At 46.2% G+C, this 27200-nt stretch overlaps 3 long non-coding RNA genes across 5 annotated transcripts in view; 2 read left to right on the top strand and 1 right to left on the bottom strand.

The window, feature by feature from the left end:
• Nucleotides 1–27200, top strand: part of LOC309492557 — a 34803-nt gene that overhangs the window by 6616 nt on the left and 987 nt on the right. The gene's annotated exons all lie outside the window — the stretch shown is intronic.
• Nucleotides 1–27200, bottom strand: part of LOC309492537 — a 34085-nt gene that overhangs the window by 1724 nt on the left and 5161 nt on the right. Inside the window, exons 5-7 of one of the 3 annotated variants that reach the window (XR_014203547.1) lie at nucleotides 19961–20059; nucleotides 905–2582; nucleotides 176–273 (exon numbers count right to left, since the gene is read on the bottom strand). This is a non-coding gene — a long non-coding RNA (uncharacterized lncRNA). Of the gene's footprint in view, nucleotides 1–175; nucleotides 2583–15246; nucleotides 15480–19960; nucleotides 20060–27200 lie in introns of those variants that run through there. The other 2 variants (XR_014203548.1, XR_014203546.1) reach the window with 2 other exon arrangements.
• LOC309493048 lies at nucleotides 16534–16902 on the top strand. Its single transcript, XR_014203787.1, has 2 exons — nucleotides 16534–16641; nucleotides 16717–16902. It is a non-coding gene; the product is annotated as an uncharacterized lncRNA (long non-coding RNA).

Below are 27200 nucleotides of genomic sequence, written 5' to 3' on the forward strand. Positions count from 1 at the left end.
TATATATATATATATATAACATATTTCACTGCTTGTACACTTGTGTCAACGACATGACAATAAAGTAAAGGAAATCTCATCAATGTTAGAAAATTTAAGAATTTCAATTTAATTAATCCATGATGCCAAGAAAAAAACCATGACTCAGAAACTGCTAAATGAAATGGAGACTCACGCTGGACTGAAGGATGATGTCAAACACTGTGATCAGAGACACTGCTTGATAAGGTCACCAGTCTGTGTGTGTGTGTGTGTTCAGATCTGTCAAACACACTGAGAAAAATCACCATGAGAAAAACATCTACAATTCAAAAGTTATCAATCTTTATTTCACCTGCTGAAGCAACAAGAAGAAACAAGCAACACACACCTACTGTACATGAGCCAATGAGCCTTCATCACACATCATCTCACACCCTGATGAAGGCTCATTGGCTCATGTACAGTAGGCGTGCCGTTGCTTGTTACTTGTTTTTAAAATCTAAGCCATGAAAGAATAAAGGTTTTTTATATTTTCTAAAATTACTCGAGTGCCTTGGATTGTTTTTTCTGAAGAGTGGAACCATCCCTAAACCCAAAGAGCACCGAGATACTGAAGTTACACAGCACTTCTTTATTTAAAACCACGCACTGTCTGTACGCTTTCAAAATCATTAATCAGTGTTCTTTCCAAATCATTTGTTGTTTTTGAAAAGATCCTATTAGTTTATCTTTTTTAATTAAAATGTTTATTTTGAACTAATCAATTAACTAAATTAATTCATGCAGTTTTATTGAAGTCACATCATTTCTAAAAACTACACTAGTGAAATAAATAAACAACTAAAATATATAACCATCTGTGTGTAATAGGAATATAATGATAATTTGCTATAAATAAAGAAGTATGCATATTCTTGCCCACCTGGAGTGAGTGAAGAGCGTCTGAAGAGGGATTCGCTCTGACTGAAATACTGCTCATATTTATATGATCCGTTTATTTTCCCAAGAGTTTCATTTCAAAATGAGTTTACAAGGAACAACAGACTTAGACATCTCTATATTGTTCTACTATTGCGGAACTATCCAGTTCCTCTTTTGCCTTTGGGTGATTCTCTGGAAACTGTTTATTTTCTCTTTCACTTCATGCCAAGTTTTCCCAGAAACACTGCTTTTCCAGCAAACTCCTTCAGTGTGTCCTGAAATATCCTGGTAGTTGTTCTTATTATACTGATGAATATCAGTGTGTCTGATCTGATCTTGTTTTGTTGTTGTTGCAAGTCAAGTCTTGTCACCTTTATTTATATAGAGCTTTTTACAAAGCCGCTTTACAGTAATAACAGGGAATTAATGCAACAATGATTGTTTGGTGGCCTGAGAACGCACACTTTTAAACAGGTTTCATCAAAGTGCAAGATTTTGAAAACGATACCATTATCATCTCTGAGTAAACTTCAAAACGTGAATCTGTGAAAATGGTGACGCCATGCACATGCATATTACGTGTTTAGTCTCTATCTGGCCTGAGCGTTTGAATGCACAAATAGGGCCTATATATTATATAAGGGGTTTTATTGAACAATGCCCTCATTGGGAGTTGACCTGTGAGGGAAGCATCCGTTGTTAGCGTTACGCGACCACAAGAAGACCCCAGCACTGGGCCTTGGGCGAGGAACCAAGGTTTCTTCTACATGACTAAGGCACGTCATCATCGCCGCATGACCTTGATCATGCAAAACGGATTTCCGCTTGGAGAAAACCCCTTGGTCCTGAGCCACCACTGCAGGGGTCTCATGTACAGGAGGCCAAAAGTGATTACGTTGGACGCAGCTGCCATGAGACCCATAAAGACAATAAAGTAACGGCTGTAAAACCCTGACTCCTGGCTGGGAGGAGAAACCCTTTCTATAGCCTCCTTTTGTAGAAGAGTCTGTACTTCTTGCTCCAGAACCAGAGCCTGCTCAGTGTCCACCAGCACTATAGGGAGGACCCCTAGAAATCTGGGCGGTCGAGAACCGAACTGAATTCTGTAACCCTCTTCTATTGTGAGCAGGACCCAGCGAGATATATTTGGCAGTAGCTTCCACGCTGCCATAAAATCTACTAAGGGAACCAGTATCTCGAGACTGGCCTCTGGTTTTGGTCGAGCTGGCACTTTAACGGTGAACCGGCAGGAAACAACCAGCCTACTGATTTGGCCGTCTCCTTTGTGGCCCGAAGAGACAAATCTGTTGCAAATTTCGGCTGGCCACTCGATATTTAGTTTAGCGACAGCATGAGTCACAACCTCCATAAGCTCCTCATAAGCAGGGGTATGAGGTGGTGAATCCTCAAAATCCCCTGCATCAGTGCTTACAACATCCAGATTCTCAGAACTGGATAATTATAGCACTGGTACCTCGCCTCGGGGAGAAGAAACCGCAGTGTGCTTGGGCATGCTCAACTCCCAAACAAGCTACACACAGTTTGCGTGTGTCCCCACACTGCTAAATGAAATGGAGACTCACGCTGGACTGAAGGATGATGTCAAACACTGTGATCAGAGACACTGCTTGATAAGGTCACCAGTCTGTGTGTGTGTGTGTTCAGATCTGTCAAACACACTGAGAAAAATCACCATGAGAAAAACATCTACAATTCAAAAGTTATCAATCTTTATTTCACCTGCTGAATTAAAACCACATATAGACTGTACGGTTTCAAAATCATTAAAGTCCCTGTAAAGGCAATTCTACAAAAAAATTCTAAACACATTATAAGTGCTAGAAATGTATTGCTAAAACATATTACAAAGACTGAGAACTGTGAAGTACTAAATTGTGGAGTTAGACCGTTAAACAGTTTTTCACCATTGCTGTGAGCCGGATTTTTTGGGCGGGGCTAAAACGGGGGATTGATGATGCACTGCGAGCCCCTGAGCTTGATTGGGCCCCTACTTGATGACGCACGGAGTCACTAAGCCTATCGCCGCTCAATCGCGAGTTACTATGGACAGCCAACAGTTTGCTAGCTACTATGCCCACGGCTCTGGCTATGCCTTCGTCATGTAAATGCGTATTTCCTGGATGCAATCACTTAGAAAACGTACTCGGTATCTTACGCTAGGGGAAAACCTCTTTTCCTCGAGATATTGAAGCCAAAAATTATCCTTAATTTTGCAATAATGTAAAACGCATTGCAGCAGCATGCAGACATGGGCGAGACAGCTCGCGCGCCCATTGGCTGCTCTGCGGCAACTGCACCAGCCTATCGATAGAGGCCCCTCATGACGTCAGAACCAATGAGGGTGCTTCACGCCCATTACGTCATGTCCCGCCGAAAGCGGGTGGGGCTAGGGCTATAAATACGGCCCAGAGAGGCTGGTTTGGTCAGTTTTTCAACGCTGAAGCGAATCAGAACATGACGCATGCACGGCAAGATACGCAAGTACTCGTTCCCTCTTCTAGAGAGAACCGAGGTTACGTTAGTAACCGAGTACGTTCTCTTACGAGAGGTCTCTCGTACTTGCGTAAGTATCTTACGCTAGGGGAACACAATGTAAAACGCCGTGCGTGCTTGAGACATAACACTAAAGTCCCAAGGGCAGGTGCCCGGGTCTCATACAGTGCCTAATCACTAGGGACTCACAGAGAATCCGGGAAGAGGGGCTAGAATAGCATCATTCCTGTAATATGGAGCTCTGATAAGAGCATGTTATATCAAGTGTTCCACACAGCCAGGGCGAACTCGGCCTGGACTGATAAATATGGGGGACTTACGCACTGCCCACAGAAGTATACAGACGATCAGTGATCGACGCTCTAGCAGTTTCAGCATCCTGAGCCGATAGCAACGGGCGGGCAATACTGAAAAATTAAACCGAGAGCAACCTAGCTTGCAAAGCGGGAACCTCGAGGTTATAAAACCTTATAAATGTAGACGGGGAGGCCCAGCCTGCCGCCATACAGATATCTTGCAAGGCAATCCCACTGGACCAAGCCCACGACGAGGCCATGCCTCTTGTGGAGTGCGCTTTGACACCTATCGGGTATTGCAGGCCCTTGGATGTGTAAGCTAGCGCTATAGCATCAACTATCCATCTGGATAGACTCTGTTTTGACGCAGCTAGTCCCTTAGAACGTCCGCTGAACAAAAACAAAGAGCTGCTCCGTCTGTCTGAAAACAGATGAGCGAGACACATAGGCCCTTAACGCCCTGACCGGGCAAAGGAAGTCTGCGTCCCCTTCCTCTTCAGATACCGGCAGGGCCGACAGGGAGATCACCTGTGCCCTAAACGGTGTATCGAGGGATTTAGGAACATATCCGTGCTTTGGTTTGAGTATGACTCTCGAGTCATTAGGCCCAAACTCCATACACGTCGCGCTCACTGAGAGCGCTTGCAAATCCCCTATGCGCTTCACTGAAGCGAGAGCCAGAAGAAACACTGTTTTGAAAGACAAGAGTTTCAGGTCTATTGACTGTATTGGCTCGAATGGGGCACCTTTCATGGCTTCCAGAACCGTGGAAAGGTCCCAAACGGGAACTGAGGGAGGTCTGGGAGGGTTCAGCCTCTTAGCTCCTCTAAGGAAGCGAATGACCAGATCGTTCCTTCCTAATGACTGGCCGAGCGGTGGTTCAGCGAACGCCGCTATGGCCGCCACATAAACTTTGAGCATGGATGGGGTTCTGCCCTTATCCAGAAGCTCTTGTAAAAAGGAGAGAACCTCCGGCACCCCACAGCGTGAGGGCGGAGTACCACTCGCTGTACACCAGCTAGTGAACACAGACCATTTTGAGGAATAGAGCCGCCTCGTAGATGGAGCTCTAGCCTGTGTGATCGTGCTCAACACTCCCGCTGGGAGGTTAACGGGTACCCGTTGATGGCCCACACATGTAGGGACCAAAGCTCCGGGTAAGGATGCCAGACCGAGCCGTTTGCCTGCGAGAGGAGATCCCTCCTCACCGGTATCGGCCACGGGGCGGTACTCGTCAGCTGCATCAGGGCTGGAAACCAGACTTGGTTTGTCTGAAATGGGGCGACGAGTAGCACTGGGCATCCGCTCTCCCTGATTCGCTCTAACACCTGGGGTAGGAGCGTGACAGGGGGAAACGCATAGAGCGGGCAGCGGGGCCAGACGTGAGCCAGCGCGTCCCTGCTCTTGGAGAAAAATTCCTGACAATGAGCGTTCCCTTTCGTGGTCACTCCGAGTTACGTCGGATGACGACGATTGGGGTTTCGCTTAGAAGCCTATCACCTTCGAGTATATAAAACGAGCCAATGGCAATGAAATGCCATGGGTCTGCGGAATTTGCACAGCGTAACTCCGCCCGCCGCAGGGGGTATAAAAGGAAGTACGCTGGCACAATGCAGATATGTTTTCGCTTCGGAGCCAAGAGTTTTCTTCACTCCTACAAGCTATTCTGTATCATCTTCACTCTACGAGACGAGCGGCTCTTCAGTGTGTTGGTGTGACGGCGTGTTCCAGCGAGATCGCATTGCCTGCTGCTGATCTGTGCAGTGATCTGCCGACAGTGTGTGTGTTTCTCCCTGGGCGCTTCAGCACTCTGCTGAGCTTTTCCTCTCTCTAAAAGAGCTGCACGCGGCACGTCTTTTTCAAGACGGCTCGCCCGTGTATTTACTGGATGTGGGCGCGTGATTCATCTGCCTAACGGTCACGAGCGCTGTTTCGCGTGTTGGGCTGATTCACGCTCGGCAGCGCTCGTGGGTGAGTCACGTTTTCTCTGCGGGAACGTGACCATCGCGATGTTTATAGATCGAGACTCAATGATCCCCGTGTGGGTAGAGTCCCCTCTGCCACACCCCAATCTATCTCTTCCTCGAGAGGGGATACTTTGGCTGGTGGCCAGGGTGATCTGAGGGTTACAGTGTGGCATAATACCGACGAGCATTCCTCGGGCCACGCCCCCCTCCACATCGCAAACCGTGGGGCTTCCGTGTGTACCTGGTTCTTCTTAGGGACCCAGTGTTTTCATTCGGGGCTCCAGCAGGTGGTGTTATGTCACTCACAGCATCACAAGGCGGGCTTGATTCCTCTGGAAATGAGGATTCGACTGCGTTGCCTCCCTCTGGAGTGTCAGCGTTAGTCGAGTCAGATCCAGAGCTGATGGCCATGCTTTCCCGGGCAGCTGAAAGCATCGGCTGGAGTGGCGCCGCCCTCCCCCTGAGCGCTGTAGGCTTCCCGGATGTGCATCAGGACACTTCCGGCCCGCGGGCGTCCTCCGCCTTCGCTGCACTCGATCGCGTGGCGATCATGGGCTGTATGTTCTCTGTCACTATCGTGGCACAGGCATGCAGTGCTGTGTGTCGCCTTCGCCTTCGAGGCAGTGCTGACTCGGGAGTTCTGTCGGAACCGGCCGCAGTGGAACGCTAGTCCTTCCCTGGCCAACACTGACAGAACGCGGAAACTCGACCACGCCCCCTTGCTGGGACGCTATGCCTCCCATGCCCGGCTTGGTCGTTCCGCCGCGCACACTACTGACCTCGCTCTCGGGCGACATCGGTACCTGCGTGATCCTGGGTCAGGTGGTGTCCACTAGAGTGGTCCAGACATGGGCTCAGCCAGGTTGATGTGAGGGGGTCTGAGAATTCATTTTCTCAGCTCCCTCATGTCCCAGGCTGGGCTCCTCGGCGGTGTGGTTGAGGACTGTACCCTACAGTTTTTGACCCCCCCCCCCAGAAGCAGACTGAGGCCTTCTGCACCGACGGTCATCCGTCCGTGCGGTCTCCTTAGTCTGCTTCCCGCCGAGGCCACCTCCATGCGGCTCCTCCCCTCGGGCCTTCACTGGCCCTGAGCAGGAGGAGGTCGCAGGAGGGCGGCGCTGCCCGTCTCCGCCCCTTAGACTGCCACGCCAGCCTAAGCAGCACTCTTAAAAAGCCCCGCGGCCCGCTAAACGCCAGGCTAAGCGGCGCTCCTGAGACGGGCAGCTCAGGATTGGCTTTCTTTTCTCTACAGGAGGTGGTAGCAGGGCCACTCCTTCCCCCGGTGGAGGGCCGGGGGAGAATCTTTTGTTCTCCACTCCCCGCTGCTCGTCCCACGACGGGCAGCACCCTAATGTGGTTAAAGAAAGAATCGAAATTCCCAATCCTGAGCCGGGTCCCGCCACTGCCGCCCTCCTCTGTCCCAGAGGTCTGGGATGACAGCACGCGCCGCCCACGGGCCACGCTCCTCTCATCCCCCTCTGTCGCCAGACCCCTGCCAGAGCACGCCCCCGTGGGACGCGCGCCCTCCCCTGGCCTCCTCTGGCAGGACGCGGTTAATGACCGTGCCCCCGCACAGGGCCGCGATGCCACCCTCGCCGGTGCCGGTCATTCCGCCTCGCTGCCCCACCGACGGTACGTCTGTGGTTCGTATGACCCCGCTGGTGCACTTTCTGGAGGCCTGGCTAGAGCTTCCCAGACTGTCCCGCTGGGTCGCGAGAACCATCAGGCTCGGCTACGCGATTCAGTTCGCGCGATCTCCTCCCCGCTTCAGCGGAGTCCGCTTCACTATGGTCGGTGGCAATGCCCCTGTCATGAGAGCGGAGGTCGTCACCCTGCTGGCGAAGGGTGCGATCGAGATTGTCCCTCCAGCCGAAATGAGGTCCGGCTTCTACAGCCCTTACTTCATTGTACCCAAGAAGTCCGGTGGGTTACGGCCAATCCTCGACCTGCGCGTCTTGAACCGCTCCCTTCACAGGTTGCCGTTCAAGATGCTAACGGCCCAAAACATCCTCCAGTGTGTGCGGCCGCAGGATTGGTGTGCAGCGATTGACCTGAAGGACGCCTACTTCCATGTCTCCATTTTACCTCGACACAGACCGTTTCTACGGTTTGCTTTCGAGGGGCAGGCATACCAGTACGCGGTTCTCCCTTTCGGGCTAGCCCTGTCTCCTCGCGTCTTTACGAAGGTCGTCGAGGCAGCCCTTGTTCCCCTTCGAGAACACGGGGTTCGCATCCTGAACTATCTCGACGACTGGCTTATCCTAGCTCACTCTCGAGACCAGGTTTGCGAACACAGGGACCTAGTGCTCCGGCACCTAGTCCGTCTGGGCCTTCGGGTCAACTGGGAGAAGAGCAAACTCTGCCCCGTGCAGAGGATCTCTTTTCTCGGTATGGAGATCGACTCGGTCGCCATGTGCGCGCAGCTTACGAGCGAGCGCGCGCAGTCACTGCTGACTTGTCTTCGTCAGTTCGAGGACAAGAGTGCGGTTCCACTGAAACTTTTTCAGAGGCTCCTGGGGCATATGGCATCCGCAGCCGCAGTAACGCCGCTGGGATTGCTTCATGTGAGACCGCTTCAGCTTTGGCTTCGCGATCGAGTCCCGAGGTGGGCATGGCAACACGGCACGCTCCGAGTCCCAGTGACTCCAGCCTGCCGTCAGACCTTCACCCCGTGGGCGAACCTCAATTTTCTACGGGCCGGAGTGCCCTTAGAACGAGTTTCCCGGCATGTTGTTGTGTCAACAGATGCCTCCAACACGGGCTGGGGCGCCATGTGCAATGGTCATGCTGCCGCAGGCTCCTGGACAGGACCCCAGCGCCTTTGGCATGTCAATTGCCTCGAGTTGCTGGCTGTACGTCTCGCCCTGCACCGCTTCCATGCGCTGCTCAGGGGCCAGCACGTACTAGTCCGATCAGACAATACCGCAACAGTAGCGTACATCAACCACCAGGGTGGTCTACGCTCCCGCCGTATGTCGCAACTCGCTCGCCACCTCCTCATATGGAGTCAGAAGCATCTGAGGTCGCTTCGAGCCATTTATATCCCGGGACACCTGAACCAGGCGGCCGACGAGCTGTCTCGAGTTCGGCCTCTCGCTGGAGAATGGCGACTCCATCCCCAGACGGCCCAGCTGATTTGGGATCAGTTCGGCGACGCACAGGTAGACCTATTTGCCTCCCACGACTCGTCCCATTGCGACCGGTTTTACTCCCTGACCGAGGGCACGCTCGGCACGGATGCACTGGCGCACAGCTGGCCGCGGGGCTTACGCAAGTATGCGTTTCCCCCAGTGAGCCTTCTTGCGCAGACCTTGCGCAAGATCAGGGAGGACGAGGAGCAGGTCATTTTGGTTGCCCCGTATTGGCCCAACCGGACCTGGTTCTCCGAACTAGTACTCCTCGCGACAGCACCTCCCTGGCCAATTCCTCTGAGGAAGGACCTCCTTTCTCAGGGACGGGGCACCTTATGGCACCCTCGTCCCGATCTTTGGAACCTCCATGTGTGGCTCCTGGACGGGACGAGGCAGGTTTGAGTACCCTACCACCTGCGGTGGTGGCTACCATCACTTCCGCTAGAGCATCGTCCACGAGACATGCCTATGCATTGAAGTGGAACCTCTTCGTCAGCTGGTGTTCTTCTAAACATCAAGAACCCACGAAATGCCCGATCAGTGTCGTGCTTTCCTTCTTGCAAGATGGGTTGGAGCGAAGGCTGTCTCCCTCCACCCTGAAAGTGTATGTTGCCGCCATTGCCGCACATCACGAAGCAGTTGATGGTAAGTCTCTGGGAAGGCACGACCTGATCGTCAGGTTCCTGAGGGGAGCGAGGAGACTAAATCCTCCTCGTCCTCCCTTCGTACCCTCTTGGGACCTCTCAGTGGTTCTAACTGCCCTGCAGAGTGCTCCATTTGAGCCTTTACAGTCAGTGGAGCTTAAGTTCCTGTCAATGAAGACAGCGCTCCTGGTTGCATTGGCCTCCATCAAGAGGGTAGGGGACCTGCAGGCATTTTCGGTTGACGAAGCGTGCCTGGAATTCGGGCCGGCTAACTCTCACGTGATCCTGAGACCCCGGCTTGGATACGTGCCCAAGGTTCCTACCACACCCTTTCGAGACCAGGTAGTGAACCTGCAAGCGCTGCCCTTGGAGGAGGCAGACCCAGCCTTGGCACTGCTCTGTCCAGTACGCGCCCTCCGTGCTTACGTAGACAGAACGCGGTGTTTCAGGACCTCAGACCAGCTCTTTGTCTGTCATGGTGGGAAGCTGAAGGGAAAGGCTCTCTCAAAGCAAAGGTTATCCCACTGGATAGTGGATACCATTGCTTTGGCATGCCAGCAGCAAGGTCGTCCGTGCCCCCTTGGTGTGAAAGCCCACTCCACACGTAGTGTGGCTTCCTCTTGGGCTCTAGCGCATGGCGCCTCGCTAACAGACATTTGTAGAGCTGCAGGCTGGGCGACACCCAACACATTCGCGAGATTCTATAATCTCCGAGTAGAGCCAGTTTCTTCTCATGTACTCGCTTCAACCAGCCGGTGCTAGATTCTGCTCAGGTGTCTTCGCTTGCTCGCCATTCCTCTCCACGGACGGGATACGTGCGATATTTCTCTCAGGTGAGTCTGAGTTTCCTCCAGCACTGGTTACGTCAACGCCTGAGTTATGCCAATCTGCCATAACGCAGCTTTTGCGCTTGACTAGGTGCCTCCATGTGCATGGTTCCCCTCTGGGCGACCCCCACATGTGTATTCCACTGTAAGTCTCCTTGTGAGCGTGTGTCTTTCCCTTGGCAAGCCACCTTGCCACCCCTGGGGTTTAAAATTCCACCTGCGGCTGGACACCCCAGTGATTTTCCATATGCAGCCCTCTGGGTCATATGTGTATTCTAAGTCCCCCCCATCTATGGCTGGGCATAATTGCATATTTCTCTCTGGAGATATGCTTCCCAGTGTACCTTGGTATCCCTGTGTTAAGTAGGACTCCTTCGTTCGTGCTAGTCTCACAACAGGGAGCTCAGACTTACGCAGGGCACTGGAAGACAGCCGAGGTGGCGTGATTAGACTGGAACCCCAATCGTCGTCATCCGACGTAACTCGGAGTGACCACGAAAGGGAACGTCTCGGTTACGGATGTAACCCTCGTTCCCTGAGTGGGAACGGAGACGTTACGTCTTCCTGCCACTTCCGCTGTATCGCTGAAAAACGCCTGGGGCTAGTCTCGGCTCCTCAGCGAAGACATATCTGCATTGTGCCAGCGTACTTCCTTTTATACCCCCTGCGGCGGGCGGAGTTACGCTGTGCAAATTCCGCAGACCCATGGCATTTCATTGCCATTGGCTCGTTTTATATACTCGAAGGTGATAGGCTTCTAAGCGAAACCCCAATCGTCGTCATCCGACGTAACGTCTCCGTTCCCACTCAGGGAACGAGGGTTACATCCGTAACCGAGACGTTCTCTTGAGACGCAAATAGGTCTATTTTCGCTCTGCCAAATGTCCTCCATAGCAGTTTGACTGTCTGTGGGTGTAAAGACCATTCTCCTGTCGGAAGGTTGTTTCTGGACAGTCTGTCTGGTCCCACATTCAGATGGCCGGGCACATGCGCTGCCCTGAGTGAGCGCAGATTGTGCTGAGCCCAGACCAGGAGGCGTTCCGTCAGCCTGTGAAGGATTCCGGATCTGATACCTCCTTGGTGATTTATATAAGCCACCACTGACATGTTGTCCGAACGGACCAAGACGTGGTGTCTTTTTATCTGGGGACAAAAGCGCCTCAGCGCGTTGTCGACTGCCATCATTTCCAGGCAGTTTATATGCAGAAGCTTCTCCCGTTCCGACCACTGGCTGAATAACGGTCTGCCCTCGAGCAGCGCTCCCCATCCCGAGGTTGAGGCATCCGTAGACACCACCTTCACTCTCGAGGAAGTCCCCAGGCTTACACCTGACCGGTACCAGTCGGTCACTGTCCAAGGTTTCAGAGCTGCGACGCATTTCTGATCGACCTTGAGGCGCGCGAGACCGGAGGTCCAAGCTCTGCGCGGCGCGCGCGCTTTCAACCAGTACTGCAGCGGGCGCATGCGAAGCAGACCCAGCTGAAGCACTGAGGATGCTGAAGCCATGAGACCCAGCATCCTCTGAAACTTTTTGAGCGGGACTAAAGCGTCGTGGCGAAAAATTTCTGTCATGCGCCGAATACTTAGTCTGCGCTGTGCTGACTGCGCTGTGCTGTCATAGACAGCGAGTCCAGATCTGTGCCCAGAAAAGATATTTTCTGACTGGGAGACAGCGAATTCTTCGCCCAATTGACTGTGAGACCTAAATTCTCGAGGTGATCGAGTAATATGGTCCTGTGTTCTATGAGCTCCGACTGTGATCGAGCTAGAACCAGCCATTCGTCCCAATAATTCAGCACTCGTATGCCTCGGAGCCTGAGGGGTGCGAGCGCTGCATCCATGCACATCGTGAATGCGCGAGGTGCCAGGGATAGGCCAAATGGCAGGACTGTGTCCTGATATGCCTGACCCTCGAAGGCGAATCTCAAAAATCACCTGTGACGTGACGCTATTTGTATTTGAAAATAGGCGTCTTTCAGATCTATCGACATGAACCAGTCCCCTTGGCAAATTTGCGAGAGGATTTTCTTGGTCGTGAGCATTCTGAACCGTCGTTTCAGAAGTGCTTTGTTTAGTCGTCTTAGATCTAGAATGGGTCTGAGACCCCCGTCTTTCTTGGGTACCAGAAAATATCTGCTGTACATGCCCCCTTCGCTCTGAGCTTGTGATAAGGGTTCTATAGCCCCTTTGCTCAGTAACTTCGCTATTTCGGCTCGAAGTAGGTGTGCTACTTCCTTTTTCACCGTAGTTTCGATTCGCGCCGCTTTGCGTTGCGGGCGTCGACCGAACTGTAGCGAATAGCCTCTTTCTATAATGTTCAGCACCCACTTTGATACCCCGGGGAGCTCTGCCCACGCTTTCGCATGAGTGGCTAGGGGTAGAATGATATCTGGGCTCTGGTCGCGACCTAGTGGCGAGCGGAGAGCAATGGTGTGCTGTAACATGAGCGCCGCGTTTGCAGCGTGTGAGACTGGGGGCGCGCTGATCACAGCAGGCAGCCTGCGTGCGCTCAGTTCTCCTGCAGCGGTGTGCTGAGATAGAGTGAGCGTGGTGAGCCCCGTGGGGTTTAATATGTCTGTGAGCGAATGAGGGCGCGGGGCAACGGGCCCATGCATAACGCTGAGAACACTGTCTGTTTGTGCAGACTGTATGTGCGTTGGTTTCGTTTTTACAGAAACCGTGAGACATGTAGCGTGTAGTGTTTGCGGGCACTGGGACGTGGGCACAATCACTACATTTGGTGCACAACCGACATGAGTCGATTTAACGCGCTCGTTGGCTGCAAAATGCACATCTGCAGTCGCCTTTCAGGGAACTGACAGAGCGAAGCATTGGAGGCATAATTTATCTGCAATTAGACCGGGATTCGAACACCGGTCTCTCGTGCGAAAAACCAAAGATTCCACCACTGAGCCACAGGGGGGAACACAAAGGCCTTCAGATGCACGAGCATATAAGAGCGTCAACATGTTTTCTTCGGCGTTTGCTTGCATGCGTGCGTGTATTATAACAGGCTCGTTTGCTGCAATATTTATATTTCCAGTCGCCTGATCAGGGAACTGAGAAATGTGTGAGCAATTCAGGTCAGTCCAGACTCGGCGGGACTATAGACGCTCTTTTCTCCTTTCGCCGGTGAGTGACGCGTGAATGGGGCGCAGGGGCAAGGTAGCTTTTTTGTACGTAAAGAAAAACTAACCCCGACCGTCCGCTTCCAGCCTCCCCTGTGAACGGCGCAGTTTGAGCGGCTCGAACAGAGGGAGAGAGAAAGCTAGCCCCGTGACCGTCCGCTCCTGACATCCCCTGTGAACGGCGCGGTTTGCGCGGCTCGAACAGAGGGAGAGCAGGTATCATCCTCCAAGCAGGCAAGGCAAGCGGGCGAACCGGCGAGCTTTGCGGGTTGGGCGGAGGAGCAGTCTCGGAGAAGGATGCCAGGTGAGTCCGCAGAGTCACCATAGGCAGTAACTAGCTCGCAGTGAGGGCAGTCGCCGTCAGCGAGTGCGAGAGCTGCGTGTCCTGAGGAAAGGGGCGTCTTGAAAAAGACGCCCGGCTCTTTTAGTGCAATGAGAGTGCGTGTCGCGGCGGCGAACACACACATACACAAAACACAGTAGCAGAGAAAAGGATATGTACGCCGGAAAGCTTGAGCAGGAACGGCGACTGAAGGCGGCGAGTTGTCGACCAGCAGCTTCAGGTGCAGCACTAATCCCGCTGAGTGCTTCTATCAGACAGCGCGGCTTCTTCCTCTCGGGATCCAGCGATGCGTAAGCTCCGCTGAAGAGATGAAAAACTGACCAAACCAGCCTCTCTGGGCCGTATTTATAGCCCTAGCCCCACCCGCTTTCGGCGGGCCATGACGTAATGGGCGCGAAGCACCCTCATTGGTTCTGACGTCATGAGGGGCCTCTATCGATAGGCTGGTGCAGTTGCCGCAGAGCAGCCAATGGGCGCGCGAGTTGTCTCGCCCATGTCTGCATGCTGCTGCAATGCGTTTTACATTATTGCAAAATTAAGGATAATTTTTGGCTTCAATATCTCGAGGAAAAGAGGTTTTCCCCTAGCGTAAGATACTTACGCAAGTACGAGAGACCTCTCGTAAGAGAACAGATCGGTGTCCTTATTTAAATTTCCGAAAAATGATCATATCAAGAAGAGGTGGATTAATCTTGTGAAGAGCTAACGTTACCTTGATGGAGAGCTGATGATCACCACCACACCCGCCTCTGTAGAGATCAGGATAGTTTACTTTCGTCGGAGACAACTGGAATTCACTGATAATACGCTGTTACTGGTGAATGGGGCCGAACCGACTATCTCCCGCTGTCCGCCTCGGCCTTCATCCTCCCATCGCGCCGACATGCACGAACTGTGCGCGAGTCATATTTCCCGCGAGTGGGCGTGGTTTCAGCGCAGCCAGCAGACACGCCCCCATCGTTTGAGAGCTCAGACTACTGCTCATTTTTTCGAGATTTTGATAGCTTATTTTATTTACTTGGCGGCTTTTTTAATCATTCAAATTTGGCTGGGTGGCTAATAACACATTTTTCGGTGGTATGACAAACTCAGAACACATACTTAATTTTGACTTTACAGGGACTTTAATCTGTATTATTTCCAACTCGTTTGTTGTTTTTGAAAATATCCTATTAGTTAAATTAAATAAATAAATAAATTAAAATGTTTATTTTTAACTAATCAATTAACTAAATTAACTCATGTAAAAAAAGTCAGATTTAGTCTGTTTTAATGAAGACTCGTATCATTTCAAAACACTGCATTAGTGAAATAAAAGTAATTTCAAAGTAGATTTTGACAAAATAATTAATTTCCTTTTTTAGAATAATAAAAGTTAATCACTTTCTTTTTAATATGTGTATATAAATAACTAAAATATATATTCATCTGTGTGTAATAGGAATATAATCATAATTTGCTATAAATAAAGAAGTATGAATATTCTTGCCCACCTGGAGTGAGTGAAGAGCGTCTGAAGAGGGATTCGCTCTGACTGAAATACTGCTCATATTTATATGATCCGTTTATTTTCCCGTTTATGAGTTTCGTTTCAAAATGAGTTTACAAGGAACAACATTTACATATTGCAAAACTGTCAGGTTCTTTCTGGGTTGATTAGTATCACAACTGAACATCAAATGATAAAAGAAGGAAGACAAATATTTAGCACAATTTGGCGTTTGTGAAACCCAGGGCCGCGGGAAGTGGGGGTGCTGGGGGTGCTGCAGCACCCCCTGTTTTCACAGAATTGTAAATGCAACGCATATGTTTGTTCATTAAAATGTATAAATTTTTAGCATTTAGTCATTTATTTGTAATAAACACTTTAAGTGGGCTATTTAAAAATTGTTATTTATATGTTAAATTATCTTTTTAAAACATAAGCGCAGAGTGTTACTATTGTGTGTGTGTGTCGAAAGAATTTGTCCGCAGCTGCTAAAAAAATAAATAATAAAAAAAAAAACGTCAAAAACCCCACTGTCAGTGTTTTGTAAGGAACAGGCAAATATGTAAAATATAGCAGGAGACATTTTAATTGTTTACTAATAAAACAGTTATTTTTTTATGTCAGTGTCGGCTAGACAGATGAAGTTGACGACTCGCGATCTTCGCAGCGCCAGAGAGAAATGCACATTTCATACGAATTAGCCTACATAAGCAGCGCAGTCTGTTTTCTTTCGTTTTGAATTGTTCTGCTTAAAAGTAGACATTTCAAGCTATCTATATGTCTCAGGTCTGTGAGGCAATAGGCTACCTTATAGGCCTACGCTGAGTTTCATTATGAGACGAGCTCCAGGTTCGCCAGCGCCTCCGTATCCTGATTATTTATTTTCTAATAGCCTATATTTAGGCTGCTTCTTATTAAATCCAGACAATTTGTTGATGAAACATCGATTAAAATTAAGATACAATTAATACAAAATGATGTTTTATTAACAAAGTTCGGGAGGAGCAGGTTCAGATAATTAACCAAATTATGCACAGCTGGCGATTAATCAGTAATCAACTCAATGACAGAGTATAAATTCACAGCAGACCTATCTCTGTTCATTGAAAGTTTGTCAGCATCCCTCCTCCACCCCATCTCCTCACTTCCAGTTCCATCTACACTTACCAACTGGGGGGAGTACTCTGGGTTCGGGCCTAACTCCGAGCTCGGAGCCCTCCCCCCGGACAGCACGCCAAATACGCATAAACTTATTGTACTAATTATATGTAGATGTGAACTCGTGAAACGAAATTAAAGTTAAAGACAGGCTTTGTGCTTTCAGTTTGAGGTCTCTGTGAAATTTTTAAAACATTATTTTAGTGCCGCTTTAGAGCGCTCACGTCCGTAACGGAGAACTGTCTGTAACATTTTTTTATTTATTTTTTGTGAAATAAATTTAAAAAAAAATGCGACTTAGTCCAGTGCGATTTAGGCTATAGATGTTTTTTTCTTTTTGTGACTGATATGCGACTCCGGAGCAATAAAATAAAAGGGACTCCGGAATAAAAGCAGAATCAATAAAGTCAAAAATGTGATGTGCAGTCAGGTTTGAGTGTGTGCGCGTTTTTTGAGGAGTTTTATAGTCTTGATATTGTTTCTTATTCAAAAGTGGTGACGCCCCTATCCCCCCTGCCCCCCCCAAAAAAATCAGCACCCCCAACCTAAAACCTCTTCCCGCGGCCCTGGTGAAACCCGTTGAGAACTTCATCGAACCAAAGCGCACATGCATGTGTGTGTCATAGTTAGGCGGCTGTAACAGTGCATGAAGAAGGAGAAACTCAAAAGAGTCTTTAATAGTAGATTCAAACAAGGAAACACATAGAAGATAACTTTAACAAAAACGTTAAACTATATATTTTTTTTTTCACATTCAAAACAACAGAACAAACAGGTCACTAGGGGTATCACATACAGTTAAGTTGTTCATACAGTAAACTGCTAATGTCATATAAGTAGTTACTCTCCCAATAGTCTCAGAAAAGTGAGAGGAGAAGAGAAAATAATAATAATAATAATAATAATAATAATTATAATAATAATAATATCAGGAGAATATTTGTAATGGTCCTGTCAAGTCCATAAAAGTTTCAAGGTCCCATCATAAAACAATCAAATCCAGAATATTTTCATTGGACAAATATTTTACATACTGAAGAAAGAGAAGAAAAAGAAGAAAGAAAAAAAAACCTCAATATTATAATAACAAATTATGTTTTAGGTAAAACTGCATACTAGGGATGTTGCGGTGACGGATTTTTTCCACCGGTTAATCGACGTGTAAAAAAAACGGTAATCCCGGTGTCACCGGGGTTGCGTGTCGGGGATTTCGGGTGGCCGAAAATGCGGACGTGCACACGTCTCAATTTACTTTCACTTTAATTAACGGCAATTCGGTAGCATTTGTTTGAATTAATCATGGGTTCATTTATTTTATTCTTAATAAAAATACACAAAACACACATCTTTATTGCAAAATGAATAATAACTTGACACACCATGCAAAAACTAAACAAAAGCACTTATGAAACACCTTTAAAGTGCATTTATTAACAAAACGAATCACTGCACACATCGTGCAAGTATCAAACAAGAAATTATATAAAAAAATTCACTATTCGTTAAATAAAGTGCCTGCCTTTTTCAGCAAAAAAAAAACAAAACAAAAAAACACCGCACAACCATCGAATATGAAACGAACGAACATCAAAAACTTCGTTAAATAAGGTAGCCTACCCGAATAATCACTGGACACTTAAGTGCAAAAAAAAAAAACTAATATAAAAATTAAACTCACGTTAAGCTGTTAAAAGATGTGCGTGTAAATTCGAAGTGTTACCTCCGGATGCTGCCACTTTCATCAGGCAAAGTTTACAGGTTGCCTCGTTAACGTTTTCAGGTTCCCTGTTGGCATTTGGTTTGAATCCAAAATATTTCCAAATAGGTGCTTTTGCATTTCGCTTTGAAACCAGATCTTCCGCCATCCTTTGCCAGTTAGCTCGCCTCACTCTCCTCAAATGATAAATGAAATCGGACACCTGCTGCTTTACTGCGGCGCTCGTTCCGCTTACGCTAAATTACGAAGGCACGTAGTCACTAACTGAATTAAGTGCTTTATTGCTATAGGCTAAAACTTCAACACGATGGGGACGGTGCCGGTGGTCAAGTGCTATGACTGGTAGGTGGGTTAAACACCGTGTATCACCGGTAACACCGACTATCGCAACAAGCCTACTGCATACTCTGCGTTTAGGGAGTGACGGTACTGATAAAGAAGATGGCAAAGCTGTTTCTGGAGTTTAATCAACAGTTTTTGAGTTAGTTACTTTTTGACATGTTAATTTCAGCCCTTCATGGTCAAGTCAAAACGGACATGATTTGACTTTAATGTCCACGTTGTGGAAGATTTTCTCTTAACCAAACAATACAGACAATATATAAATATACGTTACTGCGTAGTGGTTGTTTTTGTATTTCTCCTGTGATTCCCTGTTACTCCATTGTGGATGTATTAAAGACAGTTTGAGTTTGCTCCTACGCTTCATTGACACAGCCACCCGTGACAGTGTGCTTGAGTATGACTTTAAAGACTTTTTCCTCAGGGTATTATGTTGTGTTGCTCTCAAAAAATATAATTTTGGATATACTTAAAGCTGCAGTTGGTAACTTTTGTAAAAATGTGTTTTTTACATATTTGTTAAAACTGTCACTATGTCCTGACAGTAGAATATGAGACAGATAATCTGTGAAAAAATCAAGCTCCTCTGGCTCCTCCCAGTGGTCCTATTGCCATTTGCAGAAATACACCGCTCCCGGTAAGAAACAACCAATCAGAGCCAGGAGGAGTGTCTTAGCAGTGTCAATCATGCTTGTGTACGCGCTGATCATCACCCCCCTCTCTCGCACAGAGAGACTCTACCGTCGTTCAAAATCAAGATAGCCGGTGTGCCGCAGCTGTGCTAATGGCGGACAAACAACCAAAATTGCCAATTTCTCGAGTGGCACCAGCTCATGCAACAAAGACAGGTAAACGGAAAAAGACCGATGACGATAAACAAGCCCGTCGGAGCCCATTGACTCAGTGTCAAAACTCTAGCCGCATAACATACAGATAAAATGTCACGCACTGTGCAAAACAACAATAGAAACCTGCTAATTCACTGGCTTGTCATGTTGCTGAAATAATGTACTAGCAAACCTTATTTAGCATTACACATCGCTAGAATAATTACTTACATACTGTAACGTTACCGTTATTATCTTGCTAGCTATTTATAACTTATAGAAAGAGTGCAACGTTATAAAGTTACATTACATGTATTGCAAAATACGTAATGATTTGAGGACCAAGTTTGTAGTCAAAGTATGGGCAGGCCATAGTCAATGTAAAGCATATTGTTGATGTTTCGTCCCTACCAGTGAATGTGCGATAACTGTTTATCCGCCGTCATCGGTGTCCCTGCATGTTTACTAGCCTGCGCGTTCACGGTAGGCTGCGTTGTGGGGGAGGAGCTGTGGAGGGAGGGCTGTAGCGCAGCAGAGAGCGAGGGGGAGTGACCTGTGAGTTGTGCTTGTTCAAATTTTCAGACTAAGTCAACGTTTTCTAAAAGCTCCCTACTGCAGCTTTAAAGGAGTAGTTCACTTTAAAAAAAAAAAACTTTTGCTGATAATTTACTCACCCTCATGTCATCCAAGATGTCCATGTCTTTCTTTCTTCAGTCGAAAAGAAATTAAGGTTTTTGATGAAAACATTCCTGGATTTTCCCCCATATTATGGACTTCAATGGGACCCAAACGGTTCAAGGTCAAAATGACAGTTTCAGTGCAGCTTCAAAGGGCTTTAAACAATACCAGACGATGAATAAGGGTCTTATCTAGCGAAACGATCGGTCATTTAAAAAATAAATAAAAAAGTTTAAGTTTTATAAGCACAAATGCTCGCCTTGCTCTGTTCTGTGATGCGCGTTCGTGACGTCACGTAATGGTAAATGGTAATGGTAAATGGACTGCATTTATATAGCGCTTTCACAGACCCAATGGCCACCAAAGCGCTTTACAATATTGCCTCACATTCACCCATTCACTCACTCATTCATACACCGACGGCGGTGTCAGCCATGCAAGGCGATCCAGCTCGTCGGGAGCAGCTGGGGTTAGGTGTCTTGCTCAAGGACACCTTGACACTTGGTCAGGTGGAACCGAGGATTGAACCACCAACCTTCTGGTTTGTAGACAATCTACATGAACCACTGAGCCACTGCCGCCCCAGTAATACGCAATTACGTTCAAAAGGTCATGCTTGACGTGTTTACAAATGTGCAGAAGGAGGACCATATACACATATTAAAATGTATTTGTGTCAGTTTATCGTTTAAAATGCCCATTTCGTGTGCGTATCCTGGGTGCTTTAATATTAAAAATCCTAAAAGAAAAAAAAAAATTCAGGACAAACATTTTTCAAGCGTGACCTTTTCAACGTAATTGCGTATTACGTGACGTCACGAACGCGCATCACAGAACAGAGCAAGGCGAGCATTTGTGCTTATAAAACTTAAACTTTTTTATTTATTTTTTTAAATGACCGATCGTTTCGCTAGATAAGACCCTTATTCATCGTCTGGTATCGTTTAAAGCCCTTTGCAGCTGCACTGAAACTGTCATTTTGACCTTGAACTGTTTGGGTCCCATTCAAGTTCATAATATGGGGGAAAATCCAGGAATGTTTTCATCAAAAACCTTAATTTCTTTTCGACTGAAGAAAGAAAGACATGGACATCTTGGATGTCATGAGGGTGAGTAAATTATCAGCAAAAGTTTTTTTAAAAGTGAACTACTCCTTTAAAGAAGAATGTCAAGTGGTTCCATGTTATAGACGCTGTAGTGATGGTAGCATTAGGGTTAGTGTTGGGATTAAGATTAGGTCAACGCTTTCTACGGTCATTTCTAGTCTGGAGTCCTTTTAGGCTAAAAGGTAGGGTATAATACAGACTTTGTTGTTAAATAATCGTTGAGCGATCTGTATTAACACTAGCAGCTGTTCTCTTTCAAAAGGGAACTTGCACTGCGTTGAATGACGCTTTGGGGAACGCCTCAGGCGTGACAGGTGTATGATGGTAGATTATAGAGTTAATTAATTTGTGTACAACGTTAGTTTAACTGTTTTGGTTGAATGATTGCATCATCTATGAGTATGTAAATGCAAACAAGTCAAGTCAAGTCAAGTCAAGTTTATTTGTATAGCGCTTTTCACAATACAGATTGCATCAAAGCAGCTTCACAGTATTAAATTAAAATAATACAACAAAGTTTGTTTCAAGAGGAATTTATTGATTGATAAAATTAAATTAAATATCCCCAAAATATCCCCAACTGAGCAAGCCAAAGGCAACAGTGGCAAGGAACCGAAAAACTCCATCAAGTGACCTAATGGTGTCCTAAAACTCCATCAGGTGCCTTAATGGAGAAAAAAAAAACCTTGGGAGAACCCAGGCTCAGTCGGGGGCCAGTTCTCCTCTGGCATTGGATAGAGGCCGGATTGTAGTTTGAACTGTAGGATTATATGAATGCCTGGCTGAAGAGATGCGACTTTAATCTAGTTTTAAACTGGGAGAGCGAGTCTGAGCAACGAACAGTATCAGGAAGACTATTCCAGAGTTTTGGAGCCAAATGTGAAAATGCTCTCCCTCCTTTGGTGGTTCTGGATATCCTAGGTATGACCAAAAGCCTTGAATTTAGTGATCTCAAAGAGCGCGATGGATTATAGGGCGATAGAAGATCCGTTAAATAGACTGGAGCTAAGCCGTTTAGGGCTTTATAAGTCAGTAGCAATACCTTGTAATTAATACGGAACTTTATAGGTAACCAATGCAGTGATGATAAAATCGGTGTTATATGATCATATTTTCTTGATCTCGTAAGAACTCTAGCGGCGGCATTTTGGACTAACTGTAGCTTGTTTATTGAGGATGCAGGACAACCAGCTAATAAAGCATTACAGTAATCCAGTCTCGAGGTCATGAATGCATGAACTAACTTTTCTGCATCAGAAACTGATAGCATATTACGTAGCTTAGCAATGTTTCTAAGGTGGAAAAAGGCTGTTTTTGTAACATAAGAAATATGATTTTCAAAAGACAGGTTGCAATCGAGTATAACACCCAGGTCTTTTACTGTAGAGGATAAAGTAACAGGACATCCTATGATGTTAAAGTTGTATTGTGCGAGGTTTTGTGGGCGGTTTTTTGAACCGATAAGTATTACCTCTGTCTTGTCTGGATTTAATAAAAGAAAATTACGCGTCATCCAATCTTTTATATCTTTAACACACTCTGTCAATTTGGAAAATGTAGCGTTTTCATCCGGCCGTGATGAAATATATATTTGAGTGTCATCAGCATAACAATGGAAACTAATTCCATGTTTCCTTATAATATTTCCAAGTGGCATCATATATATTGAAAATAACAGGGGGCCTAATACAGATCCCTGCGGCACTCCATAGTTTACTGGAGTTATGATCGATTTTTCTCCATTTAAATAGACAAAATGGTAGCGGTCAGATAGGTATGATTTGAACCAGCTTAGTGCTTGTCCTTGAACACCAGTATAATTTTGTAGTCGATCTAAGAGTATTGTGTGATCTATAGTATCGAACGCAGCACTAAGATCAAGTAAAACTAGTATTGAGATACAGCCTTGGTCAGAAGCTAAAAGTAAATCATTTGTGATTTTAACGAGCGCAGTTTCAGTGCTATGATGCGGTCTGAATCCAGACTGAAACTTTTCATAGATATCATTTTGTTGCAAGAAAGAGCCCAGTTGAGCGGACACCACTTTTTCTAATATTTTAGACATAAATGGAAGATTTGAAATGGGTCTATAATTTGCTAGATTATTATGATCTAATTGTGGTTTCTTAATGAGAGGTTTTATAACTGCCAGTTTAAATGTTCTTGGAACATGACCTAAAGATAAAGACGAGTTAATAATATTGAGGAGAGGCTCTTCCACTACAGATAACACTTCTTTCAGTAGTTTAGTTGGTATAGGATCTAATAAACATGTTGTTGTTTTAGATGAAGTGATAAGTTTATTTAACTCTTTTTGTTCTATAGTTGTAAAGCACTGTAATTGTTCTTTCGGGGTGATAATTGAAGCTGAATTGTAAGGCGCGATTGAAGATTGAACGTTTATAATTGTGGTTCTGATGCTTTCTATTTTCTCAGTGAAGAAGTTCATGAAATCATTACTACTGAACTGTAACGGGATATTTTGTTCGGGTGACGTCTGTTTATTTGTTAGTCTAGCCACGGTGTTAAATAGAAACCTTGGATTGTTTTGGTTGTTTTCTATTAGTTTGCGGAGGTGCTCAGCCCTGGCCGCTTTTAGGGCCTTTTTATAACGTGACATACTGTCTTTCCACGCGATTCTAAAGACCTCTAAATTAGTTTGTTTCCATTTACGCTCTAAAATACGGGTTTCTCTCTTTAAAACATGCGTAGTATTGTTATACCATGGTGCTTTATTTTTCTCTCTGACCTTTTTTAATTTAATAGGTGCAACCACATCCAATGTTCTAGAGAGAATGGTGCTCATAGTGCTAGTTAGTTCTTCTAGTTCATCTGTTTGTTTGGGTTCAGGCAGCAGCTGAGACAGATTAGATAAGCAATTTGAGAAATTATCTATGGTGGATGGGAGGATTGTTCTGCCTGGTTGATAACGCGACGCCGCATGACATATTACAGCAGTACGTAATATGCAAGTTACCATGTAGTGATCAGTGACTTCATCACTTTGTGGAATGATATCTATATCGGTTGGATCGGTTCCGTGTGATATAATTAAATCGAGTGTATGATTAAGACGATGAGTTGGTCCGGTGACGTTTTGCTTGACCCCAAATGAATTTAATAAATCTGTAAACGCAGCTCCTAACGCATCATTTGGATTATCTACGTGTATGTTAAAATCTCCAACAATTAATGCTTTATCGACATTGACTAATAGGTCTGAGAGAAAATCTGCAAACTCTTTTAGGAAATCAGCGTAAGGCCCTGGCGGTCTATATACGGTAGCCAAGGCTAGAGATAATAGGGATGTTTTTCTAACATCTAAGAGCGTAACATTTAGTACAAGTACTTCAAATGAAATAAACTTATAACCCGTTTTCTGAGTAACATTTAGAATATCTTTATAAATGGTTGCAACACCTCCGCCACGGCCAATCAGACGGGGCTCATGCTTATAACAGTATCCAGGAGGAGTAGACTCATTAATACCGAAATAATCATTTGGTTTAAGCCAGGTTTCAGTAAGGCAAAGTACATCGAAGCTATTATCTGTGACTATTTCATTTACAATAACTGCCTTAGGTGTGAGTGATCTAATGTTTAGAAGACCTAGCTTTAGAAATAGTTTTTGTTTACTAATAGCAACATTTTCTGTTTTAATAACAATTAGATTTTTCCTAGATCCTGCATTAGATTTATTATTTGATCTCACTAAACGAGGAATAGACACGGTTTCTATGCAATGTTCTACACTAGTATTTATATCAGTTGAATTGGTGCAGCAGAGACTATGATTTGGACTTTTGGTTACTAGTCAAAGGGTATTTAACATTTTGGAGATGTTATCTGACAGAAGATCCGCTCCGAATCTGCTTGGGTGTAAGCCATCAGCACGGAAAAGCCTAGGACGCTCCCAAAACAGATTCCAATTATTTACAAAGAGCAGTTTCTGCTCATTGCACCATGACATTAACCATTCATTTAGCGCAAATAATCTGCTGAACTTTTCATGCCCTAGTCGGTACGTGGGAAGCGGTCCTGACACAATGATCGTTGTTTCAGGCGATGTGCTGCGTACCGTATCGATTAGATTCCTGAAGTCTTTCTTCAGAATCTCCGTCTGGCGCAGCCTGATGTCGTTCACTCCCGCGTGCAGGACCACAGTTCCGACGCGCTCGTCACCGTTCAGGATCTCGGGAACGCGAGCAGCGATTTCAGAAACACGAGCACCAGGGAAGCAGTGACTTTGCACCTTACTTGTACCTAACGTAGCGTGTACGTGCCGAACGATGGAATCGCCGATGATCACAGCATCGCGTTCTGTTTCGCGTAGAGGGGAGAAGCGGTTTTGTGTGGATAACTCGAAAACCGGGAGGGTCGGAGAAAGTCTTGGTCTAAACCTGACTCGCGTCTTCCGCTGCGGAACCACCCAGGCTTCGTGGTGGCGTGTTGGAGCCGGAGTGAACGAGACCATGGCTGATTGCGACCGATGCTGAGGAACGCACGGAGTAGACGCGGTCGGAGTCAGCGGGTTAGTAACGTTAAACACTGATTTGTGTGCGTCGGCGCGTGATGTTTCAAGAGCCAAACACCGGTCTCTCAGCTCGGCCTGTCTCAATAAAAGGTTGTGGATCTGTTTCTCAACAGCTTCCAGCTCAGACTGCAGTGCGTGAAGCTCAAATGTGTCCTCACCTGCACCAAGCGGTAGACTACTTACATCTGATATATTCGCCATTTTAACAGATGGACAGTGAGTTAGCAACGAAGCTACCAGTGATGCTATCAATATTAATACTAATTTATATTATAAGTTTGTTTGTAAATGAGTGTGGAGAAGACGCGTTCAGCCGTGATCCACGGACGTAACCTTTAAGAGTATGCAGCGTTGGATCACTAATAGGCTTGAGACGCGTCTGCTCAACAGTCCGCGTTGTAACTATGAGGTTTTTTAGTGGTAGGGGTGTAGAGTAGCACGATAGGCGAAAAAAAAGTGTTTGTTTATAAGTGAGTGTGGAGAAGACTCGTTCAGCCGTGATCCACGGACGTAACCTTTAAGAGTATGCAGCGTTGGATCACTAATAGGCTTGAGACGCGTCTGCTCAACAGTCCGCGTTGTAACAATGAGGTTTGAGCAGTAGTGCTTCTCAGTGAGGAAGAGTAGAAAATGTTCGTTGTAAGCGGGTTTAAAGAGAAAAATCAAGAATTATAAATCAAATCGATAGAGCTCCAAAAACAACAACGCATTCAGACGCAACGCATGATAATGACAGGACAAGACATTATTCACCGTGTTTGTTGAGTGTTTCTTATTCACCTGAGCTTTTATGAACTCAAAGGCGCGAGAGAAAATAAATAAATAAAAATAGCTGAGCGCAAGGGTGGCGCGTTAACAGGCTAGCGAATTACTAGCGTGTTATGCGTCAGGGTTGGGTAAGCTGTATTTAGTAGTAATATAAACAACTAGAAATTGTAGTAAATGATGGTTCAAAACAAGGAAATACGAGGCTAAGACGGAGCTTACAGCTCCGAAGCAAACACACTCACAGCAGGCAGCGAGAAAAATCAAGAATTATAAATCAAATCGATAGAGCTCCAAAAACAACAACGCATTCAGACGCGACGCATGATAATAACAGGACAAGACATTACTCACCGTGTTGGAAGTGGAAAAAGATGTTGTACAATGAGATATGTTGTATATTTTTATAGTTACACAATTGTATGTGTTTAAGCATGCTTATGTGCACTTACCTGTATGTTCTCACGTGTTGGATTAACACTAATCACAGACATTTTGTGCAGCTGATAGTAAATGTCGGTGTAGAAATTGTTGAGATTAAGAAATGTTTAATGTAACTGCATTGTTTTGTGCAAATTGTTTTTTTGAATGCTGATTCTGTTTTCTGAAAAGTGATCCACCTTTGAACGGCGAGCCAGACCCTGATCTACAATTCAAAAGAATCTTTGTGATTCAACCTAGGCCTTATTTAACCTCTGTTGGGTAAAATACACTGAATAATTATTCTGTTGTCCCGTTACAAGTGCACCCCATAAACCCTATACAACAATGCAGTCATGGCCATTTTAATGTTAATGTATCTTAATTCTCAAAGCTGTTGATATCAGACTA

Source organism: Leuciscus leuciscus (assembly GCF_965113295.1).
Source record: "Leuciscus leuciscus genome assembly, chromosome: 2".
NCBI classification, from domain to species: Eukaryota; Metazoa; Chordata; class Actinopteri; order Cypriniformes; family Leuciscidae; genus Leuciscus; species Leuciscus leuciscus.